This window comes from Octodon degus, unplaced genomic scaffold (genome assembly GCF_000260255.1).
Source record: "Octodon degus isolate 3935 unplaced genomic scaffold, OctDeg1.0 scaffold00180, whole genome shotgun sequence".
Lineage (NCBI taxonomy): Eukaryota > Metazoa > Chordata > Mammalia > Rodentia > Octodontidae > Octodon > Octodon degus.
In genome coordinates, this window is record NW_004524756.1 from 4,586,474 (window position 1) to 4,596,727 (window position 10,254).

At 36.8% G+C, this 10,254-nt stretch overlaps 1 pseudogene; it reads right to left on the bottom strand.

Annotated features, from left to right (window-relative positions):
• Positions 1-7,044: 7,044 nt before the first annotated feature.
• LOC101591866 lies at positions 7,045-7,676 on the bottom strand (annotated as a pseudogene).
• Between the last annotated feature and the right edge of the window lie 2,578 nt (positions 7,677-10,254).

Below are 10,254 nucleotides of genomic sequence, written 5' to 3' on the forward strand. Positions count from 1 at the left end.
ATAGTGAATCTTTTATCATAGATAGACATGATCATAATATATATTTTTATCATAGATGAAGACAGTTTCCAGTTTATCTGAGAACTGAGATTCTCCTTCATATAAAGAGCCTGATTTTCACTGCATTTGACATTATTATTTATTAATATAAGGGACTAAACTCAACAAATTTGATAGAGGCAGGTTTTTCCATAAGCACTGATTGAGTATACTTAGCTATTATTAAAAACATATTAATAAAAGAAGCAAAGTAACAAATTTAATATACCACAAATTTAGATTTATGTGTGCTTTTATAAATGGAATCTCATATTTTATTCATTATTTACCATACTGCATTTTTAAAATGTAAATAAGTTTTGTATATCATTTATTCAGTTATTCAGATAGTATGAAGTATATGATGAATATCATTGAAATTAATCCTAAGAATTTAGTTCAAAACAAAATTTGGAATTTCATTGTCTATATACTTACTTATTTGACCTGAACATGTATGAGAGTGTATTTCAATATTAAATTCCTTATATTTTATTCCTGTGAGGAATTAATAATCTTTTATTTCAAAGAAAAAAAATGAAGATTTTAATCATCTGCAAATTCTTTGGCTTTTCAAATAATGGTAAAAAGTAAATTGTAAAAGACAAGGGAAGTTGTCCCTTAGGCAAGGTATTCTCAATTGTAATAACTAAATCAATGTGAGCATTGAGAAATTTGGTAGCTATTTATTAGCTACTTAAAATTTGGGTTACTTTAGATCATTTTTGTTATCATACTTTTATTTTTGTGAAATTTTAAGTATGTGAACTTCTTATTTATATTAACTGATAGATAGCTTTCAAATAAACAATATACATTTTTAGAGAATTGGAGATTTACTAGTAGTTTAACTGAAAAAAGTTAAAGAAATCCCTAAAATGTAAGTCAAGTTTCAAGGAAAACAAGCTTTATATGCAGTCATTTTCAGAATCACACAATAAAATTAAAATGTACTATAGATTTCCTTATCAGAATATTTCAAAAATATTAATAATGCATTTTTAGATAATTAATAATATGTGAGATATAATGAACAAAAGGAAACTTTAAAACATTAAATTGAAATATCAGTATTTGAAATACTAGAATCCTTTTTGAAATTTAAACTGTCATTCAAATATACCATTCTTCAGTTCCTCAAGTTATAGAATCACATACAATTAGTTTTTGGCATTTTAATATCAATTTTATTGAGAAAGAAAAAGCGATGAGACAGTTTCAATGCAGGTTAGTAGGATAGTTACAATAATTAATACATTGCATATTGTTGTCTTTCTAGTAGTTATTCATGGTACAAGATGCAGATACAATATTTTGTCTAAATGCTATTAGTTCAAAATTTTCTTCTCATTGAACTAAGAGAAAGTAGCTGTATATTCATCCTAACAAGATATATATATATAACAAGATATATATATTATATATATATCGTCCTTCATTTAAATCCCCCTTTTTTGTTTGCTTTTGTCAGAAATGGGTATTCCATTGTCATTCATATGTTGCACAAATTCAGCAAAATAATCCAATCTAGTCCAGCAGTCTATAATAGCAGTTGATTATCTGTGGGAATGGCAAAGTCAGAAGTTGTTGACTTGAGCCTTTTACAGCTCAGCATATTAATATGGCTTTACTTTTCCTACCTCATTTTTATACTTTTGTGCTATATGCTTAAGACCAAGATAAAGTAAGACCTATATTACAAACTTTTGTATCTGACAAGGTCAGTCAAATCCTCTCAGGATTTACACTGCAACCCTGTATAGCAGATTGTAGATCTTTTGTCAGTGTCAGCCATGTGGATGAGTCATGGCAATTGCTTGACCAATTTGTTTTCTGTGAAAGCCTGAGAATATATTTGCTCTGTAGGTAACTCTTCTTAGGCAAAGTCTACATTGTTGTTCACATCATCTGTGGCCCCATAATCTCCTTGATCAAAGAATTTGGGACACAACTGAGTTACAGGATGTTACAGTTTTTGACTTTTTATTCAAAAATCACAAACTATGTCCAATTGTACACATCTCCTGTTTCTGAATTACACTAACACTACATGGGAAATACTAAAGAAAAAGATAATAATCACTGAAGCAATCAAACAGAACTGCAGTTTGGAGATAAGAAAATGTTCATAAATTGGAGACTTTCAGAAAATTTTGTAAAATATAGTAGATGAACGGTAAGGGGCAAAAATCCAGGATAAGTGGCCTCATTTCTGCAGTTATTCTTGAAAATTGATGCTGTCTCCCATTCTATTTTTGCATTTTTATATTAATGACTTCTGTCAATCTTTTGGAAATTAAGCATTTTGTTAGTTTGAAATGCATTGGGAAATACAAATATTGGAGAGCTAATTTCTGGGGCACATGACAGGTATAGCATTGAGTATAGGTATACTGGATCAGCAGATTATTGATATTCTAAGATTAGAAATGAAGTGTATGTCATTTTGGCAAATAAAATAATTCAGACATGAAAAAAGAGATTAAATATCACACAGAACTACTCTGATCCTCTGAAGCCATGGAATTTTCTTCCTTCAAACTTCAGGAGTCAGGAATTTTGTCCCAGTAAAAAGAGTGCGACACACAGAGAATTGATAGTCCAGAAGAGGACTGTTGTGACTGTACTTGAAATGAAATTGAGAATTTTTGGGAGTTTGTTTGCCTTTGTAGAAACAGCTTAGAAGGGGCTTTGTGTACAAGTTAGAGAAGCCCTAGAGTCATCTAAGAAGTGCCAATGGATGATGTTACTTGAAGTTCAGAAGTTCAAAAGATCAGAACGCAGATCAAGTTCAGACTGAGAAGGCTAGACTGATGAGGTTGCAAATGGGTACAAGGGTTGTTATAGGGAGGAGACTGTCACTCTGGCAATAACTTGTTCTATGTTTTTCTTAGGTCTTCAGACTTTGTGTGAAACTGAAGTTAAGGGTGACAGATTACTTGGTCTAGCAAAGGAAATTTCAAGGCAGCTCAACATTCAAGTTGAGGGATGGGTAATATGAGGTCCTCTTATGCAGGTAAATAGCAAAAATCATGAGAAAACAGGACATCCAAAAGATGTGAAGTTGCAGCTTTACCAGAATTGAAGCATGTACAGTTGAGGCCAAAGAGAGAGATAAGTTTCTGAACAGATTAGTGCCATGAAAGACAAACCAAATTGTGGGAGATGGTGATGGATGCTTGTAATTCCAGCAATCTGGGGGGGCTGGAAGGAGGATTGCTAGTTTAAACCTGGGCAACTGAGTAACATACTGAGACCCTGAGACACATACAAATACACATACATACATATGGTGATGCTATAACTCAGTATAGAAAGCATGAGTTTAATCTCCAGGAATCTCCATATGAACAAAACAAAGTAGACATGCACTTTGCATCTGGACTAGAAAACATGCCCTGAGAATATCTGGACTGAAGAAAGGAGTGTGTGGCTATTATTCCTAAGGAATGAGGAAGTTTCAAGAAACTAGCCTCTTGGTCTCAGCATCTGTGTATTCTATCCATCCATCTGGCCCAAGAAAGGAAGAACAAAACAACATAATCACTACCATGTTTATGTTACAGACTAAAAAATTTGCAAAATCTGCCTTAATCTAAAGAAAATTTCAAATGTTAAAGTTCACTTTGCCATGCTGGTTACAAAGCTACTGTTTGAGCTGGTGGTCAACCTTAGCATGATCCACATGTTGCTACTTTTCTAGGCATGAAGAATCTGAGAGTTTCGGGGTCATCAAGGCTTCCACCTGATTATTAAAGGAAATCCTAGGATGCCAGGAAATAGTGTGGGATAGTCAGAGTTGCTACTAGCATTTCAAGAGAGGGGAAGTTGTAAAAGTGAGGCAAAAACGTCAATCACAAGAACAAGAAGCTGGAGACATCAGAAACATCTATTCTACTGCCAAAATCATAGAAAACAAGTAGAGCCACCTGAGAAAAGATATGTGGATTGAAACTAGGAGGGTTATAGGAACAGGGCATCCTGCACCTTTGGAAGCTCATATCTCATCATTACATTCCCTGGGTGCTGAGTGTTATATATAGGACTTTCTGTTTGCCCCGCTGGGATTTGGTCTTGCTTTGACTTTCTTTGTAAACTGCTATTGCTCCATTTTGTACAGAACTGTTTACAATGCATCTTTATGTGTTGCAAGTATTTAACTTTCTTTTCATTTCTCACAAGGGTTCACAGCTAAGAATTTGTGTTGAGTTTCACAGCAAATTTTCAATTTAGACTTTTGAGCAATGGTAGAACTGCTAAGACTGGTGAATCTAGAGATGAATATAAGTCTTTGGGGAACAAGGCAGAATGCTATGATTTTGATGGAAAATAGGTCTTAGTAAATGTAAGAAGATGATGAGGATGCTATAATCACCAGTGATAAATTAATAAGTTCCTTACTGAAAGTACTTACAGGTGGTGGATGCTGATTAGAGGCAGTGGGTCACTGGGGTTATATGACAACATATTACTGTCCTTATTCCCCACCCCTGCTTTCTACCTGCCTTGAGTTGGGTAGATTAAGACATTCACCATTGTCCTTGCCTAGTATTTTTTCACTATGCTATTTCTGCTTTGAAACCAGCCAAATAAAAATGTACTGAGCTTTCTGAATCTTCTGCTTCACTAAATTGCAGTGTCAGGATGGGAAAGTGTTTAATATGGGCATCATTTAGTTTTGTTATTTCCATTGCAGATCCATCTTTGCACTTCCTAGAGGGTGCATATTCTCCGTGTCTATGTTTAGGAATTTCTATCATGCTAATTTGAGAAGTTTTTCCAATATTGCTGTAATTTTGAAAACCGCTTACTTTTTTGTGAACTGATCATTTTACACCTCAGGAGTTGAGAATTGGGTAAACAATTATTTTCTCAGTATCACTGTAGTGGATTACTAACTGGTGGTCAACTTTTTATACCCAGCTAAAGTGAACTAGTGTGGTGCTGGGTATGGGAGGCCTTCCTGAGAATTGTTGCCAGCAGCATAAGGGGCAGAAGTGGAGAAGCTGTTGAGAGTCTGCAAGGGAAACTATTAAGAGAAGCTGTTGGGACTGTTGAGACTGTTGGAAACTGCTGGTTCTCTTGAGCTATTCTTCTGGGTGAACTTTTCATGCTGGTTTTCCTAAATAACTTGGCTATTATTCTCAGAGGAGGAGCTGAGGATCTCATTGTCAATGAGAAGGACCATGGTTCATTTTGGAAGAGCCTGGTCCTCATCTTGAGCATCACTTTCTGGATCAAGAGAGGAAAATAGAGAAGCTCATCATGTTGGCTTTGCTGATGGGAACTTGGCGTTCCTCATCACCAGAGGAGTTCGAGACCTCACTGTTGCTGAGGACAGCTGTGGTATTCTTGGGGTAGCTCTGAGGCCTACCTTGAGCATTGCTTCCTGACGCCAGTTCATATCCCTCAGCCTGCTGGCTCAGATCCTTCATCCACTGACACAGACTTTCTAGCTTCCATCACTGATCTTTGGGCCTTTCCAGCACAGGTCCATGAAGCTGGCCTTCATGAGACACTGTGAGAGGCTCTAGGCCTCCAGTTGAACTTATAGGAGACACTGTTATGGGCTCTAGGTTTTTAGCTGGACCCATGGAAGATATTATGACCCTAGCTCTCATCTGGATTATTTGGTCTTTTATGTGTGGATAGATTTCCTGTACTCTCTGTATGTGATCTTTGGGTGATTGTAAAACAATCTTATAAAATGTGTCCTATATTGCATTGTTCACCTTGCAAAAAGCCCTAAGTACAACAATTGTAGAATTGGTTTTAACTGATCTCATCATTGCTAGTTCAAGTCTTTTTCATGGTGTCACTTCCATACATGAAGTCTATGCATAAGAACCAAGGGAGCTTGGTAAATTGATGTAATTTGCCCTGAAGAGGCAATGCTTAAGAGTTCTGGTAACCAAGTGATGAGTGCACTCACCAAACACAAGGGAGTATCTGTAACATTAGGAAAGTGCTTGGCATCTTATCAAAGTATTGTGCCGTAAGGTACTTATTAATATTTTATTCTAGCCAGATATCAAAACAAACAGAATATTTACAGGATGTTCATACATTGTGGTCTTGAATTTATCATTAAGACATCTAGAATAAACATTTTCAATTAAGGTAGCTGAGACTTCATTGTGGACTGTTCACATTTCAACAGAAGAATTAAGGTGAGACATGATTTTTTTTATTTTTTCTATAAAATAAAAAAGTATAAATATTCATGCTTAATCTTAAAGACAAGATTATATGGCAAATAAAATGTGAACATAGGGCTTCACAATAAAAATATCTATTGATTTTCCTTAACTTTGGAGATTTGCCTTTTTGCATTTTTTTTAATTTTTCAACATAATATCATTATTTTTATTCAAAAATATTATTTATTTTTCACAATTTAATAGAGAGCCATTAAATATCCTTTCTCTACAAATTGACCTTATCCTTAGTGTAGTTGGCAGAAAGGTATTTTCACATATTCAATACTTTAAGAAAGTTTTATTTTCTTACAGTTTACTGTGATGTCAGAGTTTGGGCTCTCAGGGCTGAATTTGCTGAGCAGTGCTAGATCTTTCACTGAAAAATGTAGCAAAAATTCAGTGGGAAAATTAAGGCATTATGAATCTAAGAAATATGATGACAAAGGCATAAAATAATCCATAATTTCAATATCAATGCCTTCACCATTAATGTATATAATGATTATTTGGGATAATAAGGTAATGTTGGAAGTTATAATTTGTTGCTTTAACTGAAATGAGCGTACTATTTCCGAACAAAATGAGACCATTGATCCTGTATTACAGAATGAACTAAGAGTCATTGAAGTCAAAGACGTTTTGACTGCCACGAATATGTCCACCTGTAATAGAAGAGCACAAAAATAGGATGTAATGTCTCAAAAAAATAAGACTTATAAATTCTTATTGTAGTTCTTGTCTTATAAGTGTTTCTTTTTTTTTTTTTGGCTTTTCTGAGCATTTTTCACAAGATTCCAAGAGTGCTTTATTTTTTCTTCTCAACATCCTGCTCTGCAGCTCCCTCGGCCCTCTTTGCCTGGATGCCAAAGAGCCTGGCACTGTCACAGGCCATGTGCAGACAGGCAAATGCCTTGCAGTTCTTTTCCTCCTCTGTGATGACCCTGGCTTCTCCTTCTTGTAGACGTTCCTGATGGGCATCGCAGGTCCTGTCCGCGGGGTGGCCACCTTGAGTTCTTGAGCAGAGTTGTCTCCCTTATGGGGGGCAGATGGCTTCCTGGGGAAGAGGATGAGTTTGGAGTCGTCTCTTTCAGCCGCTGCACACTGGCTTGCAGGGACTCGGCGGCTTTGTTAGCCGCGGTGTGTCCACTGAGATGCCAATGGTCCGGGCCACCTTCTTGTGAATACCTGATGCCTGCAGCTCCTCCAGACTGAAGCCCCTGCCAGCTCCGACCTCGGTGTGGTGTCGCACCTTGGGACAGAGCAAGATGGGCCAAATGGGTCCGGACACCGGGCGCTGGGCCCTGTGGTGCGCTTTTCCCTGCCGGGCCTTGCGCCTGCGGATCTTCCAAGCTGGCTGAGTGAACCACGTAGCACCATGCGCTGCCAGTCCTTGTGGAAGTGGGGCTTCAGAATCGTGCCACTCTGGCTGGGCCCCATGACTGCCTATAGGCCGCGCATCGGCAGAACAGAAGATATCTTATAAAATTTTGATGGAGGAATAATTATGGATAATTTCTTTCTTTCATAGTCTATCCAGCATTCTAATATAAAATTATGAACAATAACCATTCATACTTAAATTTTCCATTTTTTCCCAGTATATTCCTTGTCTTTGTCACTTTCCTCAACTTTGGGACAAAAATCTCCAGCATTCAGAAGGACTAGAGGTTTATTACGGCTCGGGGTCATAGTCCATGGTCCAAGGTGAAAACCAATGTGGTGGAAGGGCCTGAAGGAGGAAGCCCGCTCAGATATGGCCTCCAGGAAGCAGGAGAGCAGGGGAATGGGGAGGGAGAGACTCCCTTCCAGCTCACACCCACCACGGCCACCTCCTTTACCAGGTGGCTCATCCCAACAGCACACTGAGGGGCTGACTGACAAGCCTACAGTCAGACGGGCACAGCGCTCACCCCTCAAATCACCTTCCCAAAGCCTCACCTCTGAGCAGGAGAGGCTTTGGGATGTGCAGTTTAGACCTAAACCATGACACTCATTCAGCAATTGGGTTTCTGTTTTTGTCCTCCTCCTCCCTTTAATTACAGGTTGTTTGTAGAAACTATGGACATGGTCTGATGCTAGTAGGTATTATTGTTAAACAGTGAAGTTTTGAACCGAACACCTCAAGAGATGTATTAATATGATAAGCTCTTTTATTGAAGGAAGAAAGAGAATTCTGTAACAATGTGCAATTATCAAAAGGTTTTGAGCACATAACTAGTAATATATTGAAATAAACTATAAATAGTGTCTCTTGTGTGTGTATGTGTGTGTATGAAGAATTGTTCAATCCTACCTGAGAAGAATTCACAGATAGATTTTCTGCAGCTATTTGATGCTCATTTTGTTTTTCCTTGGCTTCCTTATTCTCATGCTCCTCACTTTTCAGACACATTGTATCTTTCATCCTGTATGCCCCCCCCACCCCTGCTTTCCCTGGCCCACTACTGGAATGTTGCAACATACTTTCCAAAAGGGTAACTTAAGTTTGTATTAATTCCTGCCTAAACAACTGTTTCATTTGTAGCATTGGAGGCATGAATGCCATGGTTACATTGTTCATTTAGACATTTTCAAGAAATGAAATAATTTCAAGCAGTAGAAACTGCAAAAGAAGATAGTTTTAAGCAGAAAATTCTTTCCTTCATTTTTGAGCTATCACATTTCTGTTGAAAATAATATTGGTTAAGCAAACCATCCTTACAAGTATGTCAGAGACATATCTTCTTTACTCGCTTCTCTTACATGAAATAGTTTGCACATTATCTGTACTATTTACCCCATAGTTCTTTTTAAGTGTGTGACATGATTTAGGACAAGTAAAAATCTGGAAAGCAGGACAATTTATTGAACGATTTTGAAGGTTATTTATTTTCACCTCCAAATTTCTGCAAGAAGTAATTTGGATTATGCTTCTTTTTCAAGTCTTTGGCACCTATCTTGCTTCAGAGCAGAGATGAGATGTTTGTAAGGTACCTGCATGACACTCTCCTGCTAGGACCTCTGTTCTGGGCCTGAAGCTACCAGCACATTGAAGGGATAAATCAAAGAGCAGTGTTGAGTGTTAAAGCTTATAGTAAGTTTTTCCAAAGTGACAAGAAGTGCTTACATGGAAAAGTAAAATCCTTTGGGATTTCTTTCTTTGTTATTACTTTATTTGATTGTAGTAAAGCCATGCCCTTTCTTGTATTTATTTATTTAGAAATGGGGAATAAGCCTGACAAGTACATCCCTAATCTTCCAATCACCATGTTTTTTTTTTTTTTTTTTTTTTTTTTTCTGAGACAGGATCTTCTTAAATTACTAAATTTCCCAGGCTGGCCTGGAATTTGCAATCTTCCTGTCTCAGCCTTCCAAAGTGCTGGAATTACAGAAGTAGGCCACCACACCAGGGCACCCTATGTCCATTTTTTCCTGACTTGATTTTGTGGCTGTACAATGTCTTTATGTTGAAGGGCCAGATAAATCAGTGAGAAGATCTGTGGGGAGCAGCTGAAGGTGAAGATGAATCAAGGACATCCTCAGGATACGGAACAGCTGGGTGGCACTGGGAAACAGTATTAACCATATTTTTGAGCCCATCTTATAAGATAGGAAAGAAGATGTCCAGAACAGCTTCAAAACCTGGCAATCACAATGGGATTTTTTTATTTAAAACAAGGGGTAAGACTTTGAGGAGATTAATTGCAATGTGTCTTTTACTATAGTTTTTCTTTAATTTAAACATTTACTACATATTTCTGTCATATCTTGTAGGACTACATTAATATTTAGGCAATATGTAGAACATCTAAGTGACCCTAAGAGTGAGAGAAAAGCTCAAAGCACAAAGAAAATTGAGTTTTCACCACTAGTATGTTATGTTAGGGAAAGGAGTATGAAATTTATTCTTGCATCAAAATATAGGAAATAAATTCATTTATGAAAATAAATCAATTTCATGTTATTTTATTTTATTTATTTATTTTTTAAACATTTATTTATTTATTTGTGTGTGTGTGTGTGTGGCCAGCTCAGC